At 41.8% G+C, this 16,973-nt stretch overlaps 1 protein-coding gene across 2 annotated transcripts in view; it reads right to left on the bottom strand.

The window, feature by feature from the left end:
* Positions 1–16,565, bottom strand: part of lpar4 (lysophosphatidic acid receptor 4) — a 40,455-nt gene extending 23,890 nt beyond the window's left edge. For both annotated transcript variants that reach the window (XM_068047747.1, XM_068047746.1), the window contains exon 1: positions 16,105–16,565. The gene's annotated coding sequence lies outside the window, so the exon portion shown is untranslated. The remainder of the gene's footprint in view (positions 1–16,104) is intronic.
* Between the last annotated feature and the right edge of the window lie 408 nt (positions 16,566–16,973).

The raw sequence follows: 16,973 nt of genomic DNA, 5'->3' as shown, positions 1-16,973 counted from the left end.
AATAGTGAGTTTTGTGTTAGGAGGTGAGTCACTCACTGTGGAATTCCCAGCCTCTGACCTTCTCCTGTAGCCACAGCATTTATGTGGCTGTGCCATTTAAGTTTCTGGTCAATGGCAACTTGTAGGGTTTTGATAGTGGGGGAAATTGGCATTGGTAATGCAATTGAATGTGTAAAAGACATCTGAAACTAAGCACGGCCCTTTTTATCGCTTATAGTTTAGAGAAAGAAAACATAAATTCTTTACTGGATTAAAAGCATATAGATGTACTCATTGGATGGTAATCACAAAGAGCATCTATACCACGCTGGATCAACAACAAAGCAGCACCTCCCTCCCTTACACTGCAAGATGTATCTCCAGTTTCTTTTGATGCCTTCACAAATAAGCAATGACTGTATGTGGTTGTGCACAGTGATTCACCTTGCATCACCATCCAGTACTCCAGCACTACTATTGTTCTTTGAAAAGAGGAAGCCAGACATTCAGTTATAGCAGGTCAGAATGTTGCAGGAAGAGAACTGGAACCGAGCATCCGGAGATCTATAGGCTCTGGAAACCTGCGGAGTTTGCAATAGGAAATGCTGTCCATAGGGTGGCTGGCTTGTTGGGTGGTGGCTTATTGTTCTTACTAAATAACCTGCGCAAGCCCCCTTTACTGGGTCTTTCTGGTTAGTCAACACCATTGTTATTTAGTTTTGCTTTCTCAAACCTTTTGTTAGAAAGCAGTGCTATTACAAACTCAGAGGAAAATACGTTGCACAGTGTGATCAAGTGGAAGTCTTTTGCTCAAGTAATTAATTGTAATAGCAGTATTAAGAATTTGTCGCTTGACTGTCAGTTACTGAAAATAGAAACAGCTGGCAGGAAGAGAGCAATTAATGTAAAATCTATGGTATTAAAATATTCTTAACACTTCAGTGCCTATTTGTCTTTGCACATACAGCAAGCATATGCTCACCTTCTGTTTAATCAGAATACAGGATCATAATGAAAAAGATAGAACACAAAATTTGAGATGGAAATATACAATAGTAGCAAGACTTCCTTATTTTCATACTCTAGTCCCCTTGCAGTAAAAACCAACATGCCATTTTCCTTCCTGATTGCCTGCTGTACCTGCATTCTAACATTTTGTGTTCCTTGTACGAGTACACCCAAGTCTCTCTAAACATCAATATTTACAAGTTTTATGCCTTTTAAAAAAATTCTGCTTTTCTATTCTTACTACCAAAGTGAATAACCTCACACATACCCATATAATACTCCATCTGCCACCTTGTTGCCCATTCAACCTGTCCAATTTCCTTTTCAGCCTCTTTGTGTCCTCCTCAGAGCTTACATTCTCACCTCGCTTTGCATCTTCAGCAAACTTGGATACATTACTCTCAGTCTCTTTGTCCAAGTCATTAATAGAGATTGTAAATAGCTGAAGCCCCTGAACTGATTCTTGGAGCACTTCACTAGTTACAGCCTGCCAACTTGAAATTGCCCTGTTTATCCCTACTCTGCTTTCTGTCTGTTAACCAATCCTATATCCATGCTAATATTACCCCAATTTCCTGAGCTCTTATCATGTGTATTAACCTTCTGTGTGGCACCTTATCAAATGGCTTTTGGAAATCCAAGTATATTACATCTACCCTACTAGTTACATCCTCAAAAATCCCTAATATATTTCTCAAATATGATTTCCCTTTTGTAAAAGCATGTCTAGGCTGTTTGATCATACTATCATTTTCTAAGTGCATTGTTAGGACTTCCTTAATAATAATAATCCCCACTATTTAAATATATCTCTGCACCTTTTATTTACAAACTTATATGAAAAATGTTTGGAAATGAGTCATCGTTTGAAATACACCGCAGAGGCTGAGCGAACTGTTAGTGTGGAGAACTATAATGTCAATGGAAGAGTTCACATCAAAATCAAAAGGTTACACTCTTAGTTTTAAAAACAAGTTTGCTGCATGTGTTCTTACTTGTACGAGTCCTGTTCACTCCTGTGCTCACTGACCTACATTGGCTCCTGGTCTGGCAAAGCTTCAATTTTTAAAATTCTCACCCTTCTTTTCAGATCCCTCCATGGCCTTGCCCTTCCCTATCTCTGTAACCTCCTCCAACCGAACAGCTCTCCAAGATCCCTGCGCTCCTCCAATACTGCCCTCTTGTGTGTCCCCGATTTTCCTCACTCCACCATTGTTCACTGTGTTGGCTGTGCCCTCAGCTGCAAAGGCCCCAAGCTCTGGAATTTCCTCCCTAAACCTTTCCACCTCTCCTCCTTTAAGACCCTCCTTAAAACCTATCTCTGAACATGCTTTTGGTCACCCATCGTGAAATCTTCTTGTGGATCGTGTCAAATGTTTGTTTGATGATGCTCCTGTGAAGTGACATGGGCCATTTTACTTTACTGTTTTCAAGGCACTATATAAAAGAAAGTAGTTGTTTTAAAGGCATTGTCCCTCAGGCTGTCTTCAAGTCGAACATTGCTGTTTCCCCTGTCTTCTACCCTTCCACAAGTAGAGACTCTTTGCCCAATGTTTCAGTTGCAATGTTAATTGTCCCCATGTAATGCATCCCATTGTGCTCTGATTAGTGAAAAGTAATTCTAAGGTTGAGTCCTGTTCACTTATTCTCAAACTTATATCGCACCCTACAGCATTCCTTGTTGCTGCAGTTCCCTTGTTGAATTCTGCTTGGAAGACAGTTTCCTCCATCATCCACATTTTAATCCCACTAATTTTGCATCATTCTCGATTGGTTGAGAGTTGTACCATAATGAGGATTAACAAAACTAGACATAAAAGAAAACTAGTTTTCGAAGCAAGTAACCACAAAATGAAGTAGGACAAATACTCCTTACAAGAATCGACAAAACCCCAACAGATTGTTGCAGTCTTCTTACAGATACTGCACAAAAATATCACTTCAGTGCAGTTAATACATGGAACGTCAGATGAAAAAGAGCTGAATACAAATCAACAATGTAAAAGTGACTGTGTGTGAGATCTCCGTGTAAAATAATTTTAGGTTTATATTTTTAGCAGTGCTGGTGTATTTCAGGCAGAGATTTTTTGGAAGGCCAACCCTTATTCTAGAATGTACAAGCTTATTTTTCAAATCATAATTTGATTTGCAGCATGAGTACAAGCTTGTAGTTTAAATAAATCTTGTAGTAAAAATCGATTGAATATTTCTTTATGTCAGGTAGTTTTACATCAGGTTAGATTTATAGCTTGCACCTCATATCAGTGTGGAACACAGGAAATGTTCAAGTGTCCAACACACATTTACAGGCTATCACTCCTGAAGTTGTTCATAACTTGGCTTCTTCTGTTTGTTAATATCAGCCAGGGCACAGTGTTCACTGCTCCGCCTCTGAGAAAAAAAGTTTACAGGTTCAAATTCCAATCCAGAGACTTAAGCACATAACCTAAGCTGATTGTTCAGTGCAGTACTGAGGAAGTGCTACACTGTGAGAGATGCCACGTTTTGGATGAGACCTTAAACCGAAGCCCCGTCCACCTTCTCAAGTGGATGTAAAAGATTCAACAGCTAAATTCAAAGAACAGGAGAGTGTTACAGATGAGTGTATGCCTCCCAACTGACCACAATGGTGGTTTGTTAAAATGATGCACTTGTTCATGAGTGTCTATCAGGTCAAATAAACAGACAAATCACAGGTTTTCTAGTAGGTAAAAAAAACTTTTTTTTTTTAGCATGATTCCCAAAGTGGTCACACGCTCACGCATACATGCACGCACAAACAAATAGATAGATAGATAGAAAGGGTATGGTGCAGTTTAAAGACCAGTGAGGTAAGTGTTCATGGTTCACAGTAAACCTGTTGAATCTTTTTAAAAGGAAAGTTTTCTTTTTTTTTAAAAACGGTGCAGGCCTGTTGTTTGTAATCTTGAACTTATTCAGGTGTTAGAGAGTTCTGGTGGTTACAAGTAAGCACAAAACTGGTGGTGTGGACTTTGTAACTTTCACAGACAGCAAGTCTTAAAGTCACTTTGTGATGTCTCTGCTGCAGTGCTGTTCAATTGTTCTTCAACAGGATTCCTCTTGTTTGCATGGATCTCTTGCACAACTTCTGGCTGGACTGACTTTCTGAGGTGTTGGCTTGATCTTTTCTCTCGCTCTCCAGAAGGCTACCTTTTTAAAGTAAAAAGCTATCACATTTGGATATGGAGACACATGGCCCACTCCCCTGGTGTGACCACACAGTGGACCAGGATATGATAACCATGGCCATCGACTGATGTCTGAATGGAGACTTCACATCTATTCATTTTGGTTTGGACTGTGAGTCAGTCTGTCTCTAGACCTTTGTTAGTTCATTCATGTCATAGGGGTCATCAATATGCAATAGTGTTCCTTTCAGTTTCAAAGGGGTTCTCCCCAGAGCTATTTCAGACAAAGTTAAAAGTTCCATCTTTGTTGATTTCGAGTACAGGAGGGGTCACGTGACCGCTACTCCATTTTGACTGTGGTACAAGTGTCCATGTTCTTGTGGTTTGGTTTAACAGTTGACTTTTTAAATTTATAATTCTTCCATTTCATCATGGCTCCTTCTGTGCATGACAAGGGGAATCATAACCAACATCACCAAAACAAATTGGTGACAAATTTATTGCTGTAGCTGCAATGGAAGGGTAGAAACCTCAAAAAATTGTGTATACACCATTTACACTGTGTTTCTGTGTCAATTCTGTTGAAGTTACAGGTGGGAGATGCCCTGCAGATCTCCCCCATGATCTGGTCATTTATCTCACTCTGATTGAGGGACCTTGCAATGCACAGATTGGCTGTGGTTTCCTACATTACAACTGTGACTACACTTCAAAAGTACTTCATTGGCATTGGAGCACATTGGAGTGCCCTGAGGATGGGAAAGGCACTGTATAAATGTATGTTTATTTTTCCTTCTGTTAATTCTAAGGTTACTACTCAGGAAATAAACCTGACACTGCCACCAGTGTGATATTCTATGTTGTTGGAAGAAATATTACATTTCTTTTCATGAACTATTTACATTTTGAACTCTCTGCGGAGAAGGTGACAAGCTGCCTTGGTTCTGTATTTCCACTGGTTGCAAATATCAGGGAATTTTGTGCAATGGAATGATGGAAAATGGAATAGTGAGGCACATCCCCTCTAAACTTTGCCCCTCTCACCTTAAACCTATGTCCCCTAGTAACTGACTCTTCCACCCTGGGAAAAAGCTTCTGATTATCCACTCTGTACATGCCGCTCATAACTTTGTAAACCTCTATCATGTCGCCCCTCCACCTCCGTCGTTCCAGTGAAAACAATCTGAGTTTTTCCAACCTCTCCTCATAGCTAATGCCCTCCAGACCAGGCAACATCCTGGTAAACCTCCTCTGTACCCTCTCCAAAGCCTCCATGTCCTTCTGGTAGTGTGGCGACCAGAATTGCACGCAATATTCTAAGAGTGACCTAACTAAGGTTCTGTACAGCTGCAACATGACTTGCCAATTTTTATACTCTATGCCCCGACCGATGAAGGCAAGCATGCCGTATGCCTTCTTGACTACCTTATCCACCTGCGTTGCCACTTTCAGTGGACCTGTACGCCCAGATCTCTCTGCCTGTCAATACTCCTAAGGGTTCTGCCATTTACTGTATACTTCCCACCTGCATTAGACCTTCCAAAATGCATTACCTCACATTTGTCCGGATTAAACTCCATCTGCCATTTCTCCACCCAAGTCTCCAACCGATCTATATCCTGCTGTATCCTCTGACAATCCTCATCATTATCCGCAACTCCACCAACCTTTGTGTCGTCCGCAAACTTACTAATCAGACCAGCTACATTTTCCTCCAAATCATTTATATATACTACAAACAGCAAAGGTCCCAGCACTGATCCCTGTGGAACACCACTAGTCACATCCCTCCATTCAGAAAAACACCCATGCACTGATACCCTCTGTCTTCTATGACCGAGCCAGTTCTGTATCCATCTTGCCAGCTCACCTCTGATCCCGTGTGACTTCACCTTTTGTACCAGTCTGCCATGCGGGACCTTATCAAAGGCTTTACTAAAGTCCATATAGATAACATCCACTGCCCTTCCTTCATCAGTCATCTTCGTCACTTCCTCAAAAAACTCAATCAAATTAGTAAGACACGACCTCCCCTTCACAAAACCATGCTGTCTCTCGCTAATAAGTTCGTTTGTTTCCAAATGGGAGTAAATCCTGTCCCGAATAATCCTCTCTAATAGCTTCCCTACCACTGACGTAAGGCTCACCGGCCTATAATTTCCTGGATTATCCTTGCCACCTTTCTTAAACAAAGGAACAACATTGGCTATTCTCCAGTCCTCTGGGACCTCACCTGTAGCCAATGAGGATGCAAAGATTTCTGTCAAGGCCCCAGCAATTTCTTCCCTTGCCTCCCTCAGTATTCTAGGGTAGATCCCATCAGGCCCTGGGGACTTATCTACCTTAATGTTTTGCAAGACACCCAACACCTCCTCCTTTTTGATAATGAGATGACGGAGACTATCTGCACTCCCTTCCCTAGGCTCATCATCCACCAAGTCCTTCTCTTTGGTGAATATTGATGCAAAGTACTCATTTAGCACCTCGCCCATTTCCTCTGGCTCCACACATAGATAACCATCTCTGTCCTTGAGTGGGCCAACCCTTTCCCTGGTTACCCTCTTGCTCTTTATATATGTATAAAAAGCCTTGGGAGTTTCCTTAATCCTGTTTGCCAATGACTTTTCATGACCCCTTTTAGCCCTCCTAACTCCTTGCTTAAGTTCCTTCCTACTGTCTTTATAGTCCTCAAGTGCTTCGTCTGTTCCTAGCCTTCCAGCCCTTACAAATACTTCCTTTTTCTTTTTGACAAGGCTCACGATAGCCCGTGTTATCCAAGCTTCCCGAAACTTGCCAAACTTGTCTTTCTTCCTCACAGGAACATGCTGGTCCTGGATTCTAATCAGCTGACATTTGAAAGACTCCCACATGTCAGATGTTGATCTACCCTCAAACAGCCGCCCCCAATCTAAATTCTTCAGTTCCTGCCTAATATTGTTATAATTAGCCTTCCCCCAATTTAGCACCTTCACCCGAGGACTACTCTTATCCTTATCCACAAGTACCTTAAAACTTATGGAATTATGGTCACTACTCCCGAAATGCTCCCCCACTGAAACTTCGACCACCTGGCCGGGCTCATTCCCCAATACCAGGTCTAGAATGGCCCCATCCCTAGTTGGACTATCTACATACTGTTTCAAGAAGCCCTCCTGGATGCTCCTCACAAACTCTGCCCCATCCAAGCCCCTCGCACTAAGTGAGTCCCAGTCAATATAGGGGAAGTTAAAATCACCCACCACCACAATCCTGTTACCGTTACATCTTTCCAAAATTTGTCTACATATCTGCTCCTCTACCTCCTGCTGGCTGTTGGGAAGCCTGTAGTAAACCCCCAACATCGTGACTGCACCCTTCCTATTCCTGAGCTCCACCCATATTGCCTCGCTGCATGAGCCCTCTGAGGTGTCCTTCCGCAGTACAGCTGTGATAGTCTCCTTAACCAGTAATGCAACTCCCCCACCCCTTTACATCCCCCTCTATCCCGCCTGAAGCTTCGAAAGCCTGGAACATTTAGCTGCCAATCCTGCCCTTCCCTCAACCAAGTCTCTGCAATAGCAACAACATCATATTGCCAAGTACTAATCCAAGCTCTAAGTTCATCTGCCTTACCTGTCATACTTCTCGCATTGAAACAAATGCACTTCAGACCACCAGTCCCACTGTGCTCAGCAACATCTCCCTGCCTGCTCTTCCTCTTAGTCCTAATGGCCTTATTTACTATGTCCTCCTCATTTATTTCACTAGCTGTCCTACTGCTCTGGTTCCCACCCCTCTGCCACACTAGTTTAAACCCTCCCAAGTGACGCTAGCAAACCTTGCAGCCAGGATATTAGTGCCCCTCCAGTTTAGATGCAACCCGTCCTTCTTGTACAGGTCCCATCTGTCCCTGAAGAGAGCCCAATGGTCCAGATATCTGAAACCCTCCCTTCTACACCAGCTGCTCAGCCACGTGTTTAGCTGCACTATCTTCCTATTTCTAGCCTCACTGGCACGTGGCACAGGGAGTAATTCAGAGATTACAACCCTGGAGGTCCTGTTTTTTAACTGACTACCGAACTCCCTAAACTCCCCCTGCAGGACCTCATCACTCTTCTTGCCTATGTCGTTGGTACCGATGTGTACCACAACCTCTGGCTGTTCACCCTCCCCCTTCAGAATGCCCCCTGTCCGTTCGGAGACATCCTTGACCCTGGCACCAGGGAGGCAACATACCATCCTGGAGTCTCTTTCACACTTCGGCAGCACATCTGCTGTTGGCCTGACGAACGTTGGAATAGATGAGTCTGGATGTAACTAAAACATGTCAGCAAGACTCAACATTAATGTCCTTATGCAGGTAATAAGAGCAAGTAAAGAAAAGCAACTTTTATATTTTCATTAACTTTTCAAATCTTTGTTTTTTCCTGTAAGTGCTTAAAACAATTGAGAGCCCTGGTGTAGGTAGGTGATAGGAGAATTAAGCGAAGGTGGGGATGTGAGAGGGAAAGTGGGATTAATGTAGGATTGGTATAAATGGGTGGTTGATGGTCGGCGTGGACTCGGTGGGCCGAAGGGCCTGTTTCGGTGCTCTATCTCTCTAAGCTGCAGTGCATCCAAATGGCTTTGAGAGAATGGGTGGCATTGCGGTTGGTCACTTAAATATTATAATGAGGCTGCTTGTCTCAGAATTAACCACCATTTAAATTTAACCCAACATCTAAAGGGACGTGAGGACTGCTGAATCCAGGAGGTAAGCGCCTTTTCACTTGCCTGCTGGATCCAGCTTACCTGCTTCACCAGTGCCCCCACAATGGGATGCACCCTCACGACTCTTCTGATCTCCTGCCCCACAACAGACCTTACGATCTCCTCCAAAGCCACCAAACTCCTCCAACACCATCCCTTCTAATTTGCTCCCACCCTCAAGCCTCCGATCCCTCCCTCCCTCCCTCCTCTCTGCTTGCCGGCTGCAGCCCACTTCCGAAGGACTTCTCACCTGACAGCCAGTCAGTCTCTCAAACTGGCTGGCTGCAGCTGGGAAGCAGAGACAAAATGCTAATCAGATCCTGCTCTTAAATTTGGCAGAACCTGAGGGAAACTTGTTCTTCTGAGTTTCCCCGACCACAAAACAGCCCCCCAGCTCCCACCCTGCCTCTGAGGCAATATTCCTCACCAGAGATTCTGCAGGTGTCCAAACCAATATCATCCTATTAGTTTTAACTATCTAATGATATTGAGGGAGAAGATCAAAACAATAACTTTTAAAATACTTTTCAATGATGACTTTTGGGTTGCTGGAGTTAACAAGGAGCACTGTGTTTCAGTACATTCAGATCTACTTTTCCTGCTCTAGCAACGTTAAGAATGAGTCGGCCATTCGGCCCCGAGAGCCTCTTCCACCATTCAGTTAGATCCTGGCTTGTCCGCAGTTAAACTCCATTTACCTGTCTTTGCTCCATGATACTCTCATCTGACAAAAATCTCGCGATTTCAATCTCAGTCAATTTTTCCAGCATCTTTTGGAAGAGAGAATTCTGAATTTCTACCAACTGCTAATGGAAAAAGTGCTTCCTGTGGTAATAGTTTCTCCATATCTACTCTATCAAATCCATTTAACGTTTTAAACACCTCAATCAAGCTGCCTCTCGATCTCCCATACTCAAGGGAACACAAGCCTCTGTGAGATCCGTCTTTGCCCTCTAACACAAAAAACATTAAATAATTAGTTTGAAAGGCTGCCTTCTTTCCACCTACTTTCCCAGCTCTGTCATCTGAAGTGCTCAGTCTCTACAACAGCTCTCAATGCAGGAAGGTCTGTAGAACCTGTCAGTTAAGGAAGAACATATCCAACAAGGGAATGTGTTAACAAAAAAGCACATTGTTGATTGCTGTCACTTTAGGGGCATATTCAGTGAAATGCTTCTCAAAACTCATATTGTTTATTCTGACCATGGAAACACTACACAGTCTCAATGCAAATTTTGTCTATACTTAAAGCGAGCAGGAAATTCTGCAATTACTGCCTATCTATAATTGCTGTACAAATCTCTGGACTATACATTTCAATGTTTAATGCAGTAAATTATCAAAGCATAGAGCAAGTACTATTTCCAAACTGACTGAGATATAGACCCTCAGTTATATTAATTGGTATCTTGCTATTTGGATGGGCCACCCACGATATAGTTTCGACCTCAAACTCCACTTTCTCCACGGGACAGATGGTAAGCTGCTCCATTTTTCCCTGCAATACATGTGGGAAATGTATTCTTTTAATTTGCTGAGGGATTTCCAGGGCATTCTGTATTAAACTTCATGGACACTTTCCATTTCTTCAAATAAAATAGCTACTTGCATATATTAGCCTTCCAATTAACCCTAGGATTGCTGGCAAATAATTTTATTCTGGATCTTTTGAATTCAAAAGTTCAAAATTTGAGTATCTGATTCAAAGTATGAATCTGACACCATTGCCCTTTTGATTTATATTCAATGGATTGCAAAGAACCACCTTCATTGCTTGACTATCTATCCCGAGTTGAAGTTCTGTCACTAAATCGCCATGGACTATAAATACAAATTAATTTAAGAAGGAATGTTAAAATTGCCTTTGATCCAATGACTCCTAGATGGTGGATTCTTGCTCAGTACCCACTATTAGAACAAGGAGTACATACAATCCATTGTGCAATTGCACAGGGGTATTGTTTGTAGTGCTGGTCACACACTGCCACTTCTTTGCCCAAAGAGACACAGAAAACTTTAATTTTAGGGTCTTCCTCTTATACATAACTTACACATCCCACAGTGAAATGAAAAAGGCACCATCATCCTCTCAATAAATGCACAGCTCTTGTTATTATTCCTCCCCTGGCAAAAGAAAAATTTACCAATCATTTTTTCAAGATGACATTGGCCCTTATAAAAAAAATATCTTCCAAACCAGCTTCTGACAAAATGTAGTAACATTTTGCACAATATTTTAAAAGTTTTTTCTTAAATCCTGATTGCAGAGTTAGATTCTTAGCTTAGAACAAAATATGTTATTTTGAAGTCCTTTGCTCTTCTTCAAAAAGTGCCATGGGATCTTCAACATCCACTTAGGGCCTTGGTTTAATGACTCATCAGAAAGATTCCGACAGTGCAGCACTCCCTCAAAACTGTACCTGAGTGTTTAATTAGTTCTGTTGAATTATCTGTTCGACCTTAAAAAAGTGGCAATATGAAAGGTCATCCACTTTGGATCCAAGAACAATGGATCAGAGTATATTCTAAATAGTGAGAAACTAAGAACTTTGGAGGAGCTGAGACATCTTGGGGTCCAAGTACAAAACTCACTAAAAGCTAGTGCACAGGTACAAAAATATTTGAAAAGCCTATCTCAAGAATGCTGGAATACAAAGGGGTGAAAGTGATATTATGGCAGCACAGGACTCTGGGCAGACTCCATCTTGATACTGCTTCAATTCTGGGCACCACACCTCAGGAAGGATATGTTGGCCTTGGAAAGGGTGCAGTGCAGATTCACCAAAATGGTACGCGAGCTAAAAGGATTACATTATGAAGACAAGTTGCATAGGTTTGTATTCAGGTGATCTAATTGAAGTGTTGAAGCTGATAAAAAGATTTGATAGGGATAGGATTTGATGGAGACAAATTCAGTCCAGAACCAAGGGGAATAACCTTATAAAAGTGACCACATTTCAAAAATACTTCTTGGCTGTAAAGAGCTTTGGAAATTCTGTAGTCATGAAAGGCGCAATATAAATGCAAGTCTTTTTCTAAAATTAGAGCTAGGATATTCAGGGGTAATGTCAGAAAGCACTTCATAACACAAAGGGTTAGTGGAAATCTGGAACTCTCTACTGGAACCCAAAAGCTGTTGAGGCTAGGGCAATAAAAAAATTCAAAATTGAGAATGATAGGTTTTGTTAACCAAGCTTATTTAGGGTTACGGAACCAAGGAAGTAGATGGAGTTAGGATACAGATCAGCTATGATCTAACTGAATGACAACAGGCTCAAGATCTGAATTCGCTACTCCTGTTGTCATGTTCTCTCACAACTAAATCGAGCTGTGTTCAAAAAAGCAGAAAAGTGATTACAAGTTTAAAGTTTCAATTTGTAGTAAGTGGCATTAATTTTCAACTAATGGCAATGGAGTAGTTCCTGGCATAGCTACAATTGGCAATACAACGTGATCTACTTTCAGGGACTATCATGATGCCAGTGCTAAGATGCACCAGAAGATTATCTTGCGCTGATTATGGGCATACAGACCAGTTTCTGAGTAGTCACCATCTTAAATAGAATTGTCCATCAGGCACACGTATAGGAAATAGGAAACATTGGAATATGCAGCAGCAGAAAAGGTCGCTGAGTTCCATCTGGTTGGTTTTCTCTCTTACATGCACCCCACATCATTCCTTATGTCAAAAACTGGTCTATCACCTTCTTACATTAGCCAACATTATCCACCTCCACAGGCTTCCTGGGCAATTTGTTCTGTACCTTCAGCATCCAGTAGCTAAATAAAGCTGCCTGTTCCCCTTCCTTCTTGAGTTTGTATCCATGGCTAGAGCATTTATTTGGGTTCAGTTGGAATCTCAAAAACTTCAATAAGTTTTCTCCTCACAGCTCAAATGCCCAATTTGCAGTATCACGTCAGCTAATCACAGCTGTATCCTCTTCAAAGCAACTGTAGTATAATAACCAGAACTAAACATCACAGTCCAGATGGGACTAAACCAGTGCCATATACAGGATCCTTCTTATTATCCCTTAGGCTCTATGTTCCATCTGGACCAGCCACTTAAACACTGTGGCTATAAGAGGTCAGAGCTTGGGCATTCTGCAGTGAGTCATTCACCTCCTGACTCCCCAAAACCTTTCCACCATCTACAAGTCACAAGTCACTTGCCTGGATGAGTGCAGCCCCAACAACACCCGAGGAGCTCAACATCATCCAGGACAAAGCAACCCGCTTGATTGGCACCACATCCACCACATTAAACATTCACTCCCTCCAACAACACCTCATAGCTGCAGTATGTGTCATCTACAAGATGCACTGCAGCAATTCACCAAGACTTCTTCAATTGCAATAAATGCTGGCATTGCCAGTGACGCCTACATACCATGAATGAATTTTTAAAAATCTCTCTGGCTATGCACCCTAGGATCTTTGCACACTGCACTGATGGTTTCAGTAACTTATGCACCAGCACCCTATGATCCCTCTTTTGTGCTGTGTCCCATAGTTTTCTCCTGATAATCTTGCATTTCCACCAAATATTGTCAGCAAATATTCCCTTTTTTCAATCAAAAAAAATTACACATCCAAGTAATCAGTTTGGGGAAAACATGAGGAGGGGTTGAAATCCCGTTGATAGGATCAGATACCGAATCATTAAAATCCTGAAAGTAGTTTGACAGCTGTTCCCATTGCTGATCCTCCCAAAACACTCTGCAATTTTTATTTTGCCTACAGCTATCTTTAGAGGCCTCCTACACCAGTCCAAAGTCATGATGAAAAGAGCCATTTATTTCTCTGACATGAGTCCAGCATAAATACAGAACCTGCATCCAAGTCTTACACTTGCAGACCTAATTGGTCAATCGCTGGCTGTTGGTGAACTGCTTTACATAAATGAAAGCCCCACACCTTATGAATACTATTAATTATGCTTGGAACTGTTTGTCATTTACTGCTGAGATGGTCAGTTTATTCTCCTGATGCCCCGCTACTAATAAAAAAACTAAGCATTTCTTTAAATCCATTCTTGAATGGTTCCCATTGTTGCAAACAATTTTAGGTGATAATTCTTACAATACAACTCATTGATCACACAGTGAGTGAGTTTACAGATCAGCCCAGTCCAGCAGTGTAGATGGAGGCTTTTAAAGCATATGTTGTGAAATGTCAGTGGGACTTTTAAAAAAAGACATTTCCTATTGGCACATTCACACATGTAAAAGTCAGTCAAATAGCAGCTTGTGCACAAAGTATAACTCAGAAATAAAATCATTTGTTTCGAGATTATTTGATCTGAATTTAAATACATTTGGTTAATCCAAACCAGGTATAACAAATTCTGCTTTAGATAGAACACAGGCCTTTTAAAATCATATACTTTGCCATTAGGTTTAGATGTGCATCTTCCAAAAGCTGCATTCCATAAGGCACTTGTCTTTAAACATTTATGGGGTGAAATTGCTCTTTAAAACAAAGAATACTCTACATTTTCTGCAATGGATAAAGCTACAAATAAAATTTCATTCTCAGAAACACACATTCTGCAACTTCCATTGATTTGTTAGCAGGTCATTCATTATTGAGAAAAACTGTACTTCACTGGTTTCTGGACTAACAGAAAGAGATCTCCCTCCCCAGTTTTCTTGCAGGGGTTGGTATAAGTAACATGCTGTTTAAATGCTAGAGCCACAAATGGCAGCTTTTCACTGCAGATTTCTAGCGTTAGAATTAGTTTGGAATAGAAGATTGATGTCAGGAATGGGAGCACATCATGAGCTTTGGGTTAAAATAGCAGATCAGTCCCTGATAACATCACTGGAGCCCTATCTGCATATTTGAAGAGGACGCCGCCAGTTTGGGGTGGGTGCCTTTGCCAGTCAGTCGGATTGGAGCGGGAAAGGCATGGATAAGTCCCAGCCTGGTTTCCAGTGGGGAGCATGGGTCAGGGGGTGAAAGAGTTAAATTTGAGGCTGATGGAATGAAATAAAAAGGGGAGGTAATGTGCTCTTCTAGGTTACCATTCTACCAGCATGAACAAAAATCCATTCCATTGTCTTTATTTGCTACCAATCCCAATTATAAACTGCCGCCATTCAGATACTGTGTCTATGGTAAGGGGGGGGAAAAAGAGTTACATTTATATAGCACCTTTCACAATTTCAGGAGGTCCCAAAATGCTTCATCAGCCAATTAAGTACTTTTGAAGTGTAGTCACTATTGTAACGTAGGAAACACAGCGGCAATTTGTGCATAGCAAGGTCCCACAAACAGTACTGTGATGATGACTAGATAATCTTTTTCGTGATCTTTTGAGGGCACTGGGGATAACTCCCCTGCCCTTCTCCAAAATAGTACCAAGCAATCTATTATGTCCACCTGAGAGGGCAGACAGGGCCTCGGTTTAACCCGAAAGAAGGTAGTGTAATATGATCAAACGCCATTACATTTCATCGCAATCTATCCCATGTGTGTGGATCTGTACTGTTGTGTCACAATGTACTGGGCAACCTGCAGAGCAGCATCTACTTCATTATTCTGTATGATAATACTAACTGAATGTGTAAACTCTCCTATTTAGAAAAAGGCAGAAAATGAGCTGCTCAGATTTTTAAAAATGCTGGAAATCTGACCTTAAAACAGAAAATGCTGGAAGTACACAGATCAGTAAGGGTCTCAGGAAGGATTCTGCAACCAGAATTTAATCCATATTTTCATCTTTCAAATGCTGACAGACCTGTTCGTTTCCAACATATATGTATAACTGTGACTGTTCACACCGTCAACAGTTTCAGTTCAATACTGTTATAAATAAAAATGCACCGTCACACACATTTACCAGTTTCATTTCTCACTGGAAAGAAAATCCTGAGCTGTGGATTCCAATGGGAGAACAAAAACAGTCTCTTGTTGGCAATCGTACAAAAATTGGAGGGATTTCACTGAACTGGAGGGAACTTTAAGGCAGTTTTGCGTGCAGAGGTTACAGCTGGATTCTTGCTGCTTTCACATCAGTGCGAGGTTGTTGGTATAAATCAGTAACCGGAGAACATGTGGATCAAAGGAGCTCCTACTCACTACAAAGACAGCAAAAAAAAACCTCTGCTTTAGACAGCCCAGCTCGAATGAAATGTCCGGGAAGAAACAGAACAAACCTTCCCCTTCGGAAACCTTGAAAAGCAGAAAAGAATGGAGATTTCCTCAGACCGGTTAATAACTGAGAAAAGAAACTTACCAAGCAGTTCGGGCTGTTATTTATCTCCGGTAACTTCTAGCCCGTCTTCATGTAACTCAGCCTCACTACTTTCAGTGCATGCCAACTGTGGAGAGAAGCAGATAGATAGATGGCTTCTGACTGTCAGGGTTCCCCCTTTTGTTTCCTCCTATCTGTGACTGCCACACCTTGCCTCTTTGTGTGTAAACGCGGTGCTGCCTTGTGGCATTTTCAAAGCAGGTTCCCAACCTGCACAAGTTGTGAGCAGCACTTGGCAAACTTTAAGCAAAGATCTTGAACAATTTCACTGGCAGCCCCGAAAGGCACTGTGCAGCGTTAACTCCCTCTCTGTAATTCAATCCCAGTTCAGCCCAGCACTGCACTTCCACTTCATCGCACCATGATTGGCCACATACAAACCCCCCTATCAGATGGTTTCATTTATGCAGTCTTTCGTCTGTTGCCTCTGGACCCTTGAGGAGTTCTTATGTAAAATATACTGCCAGGGAGATATTTGTACCACAGCAGATGCGTTTTATTTATTCTACTTAAGAGGGGAGGGTGGGGGACAGTCTAACAATCTTTTTAGACTGCCCAGCTCGTCAGAGGCATCCTTTGAAAATATATGTGCAGCAAAAGATAGAAATCATTGTTTTACTGTTTATTTAAACACAACTTTAGATTCCTGCTGAAGTGATTTGCACTTTGTAAGCATGTATCCAGTTCCTAAACAAAGCTGAGGGTGAATTTGAACTACCTCCACATGGCAGGAAACAGGCGGAACAAGACTTAAGATCTGACACTTTTTCACCTAGTGGCTATTTTAACGCCGCTGTTTTCTTCAGCACTGACTCAGGTCGAGAAGTGAATCACTCCGAAAGGACTCCAAC

The sequence above is a fragment of the Heterodontus francisci genome, chromosome 15, assembly GCF_036365525.1.
Source record: "Heterodontus francisci isolate sHetFra1 chromosome 15, sHetFra1.hap1, whole genome shotgun sequence".
In the NCBI taxonomy this organism is placed as follows: Eukaryota; Metazoa; Chordata; class Chondrichthyes; order Heterodontiformes; family Heterodontidae; genus Heterodontus; species Heterodontus francisci.
The sequence above is the reverse complement of the archived record's forward strand: the minus strand, read 5'-3'. Positions and strand labels throughout refer to the sequence as shown.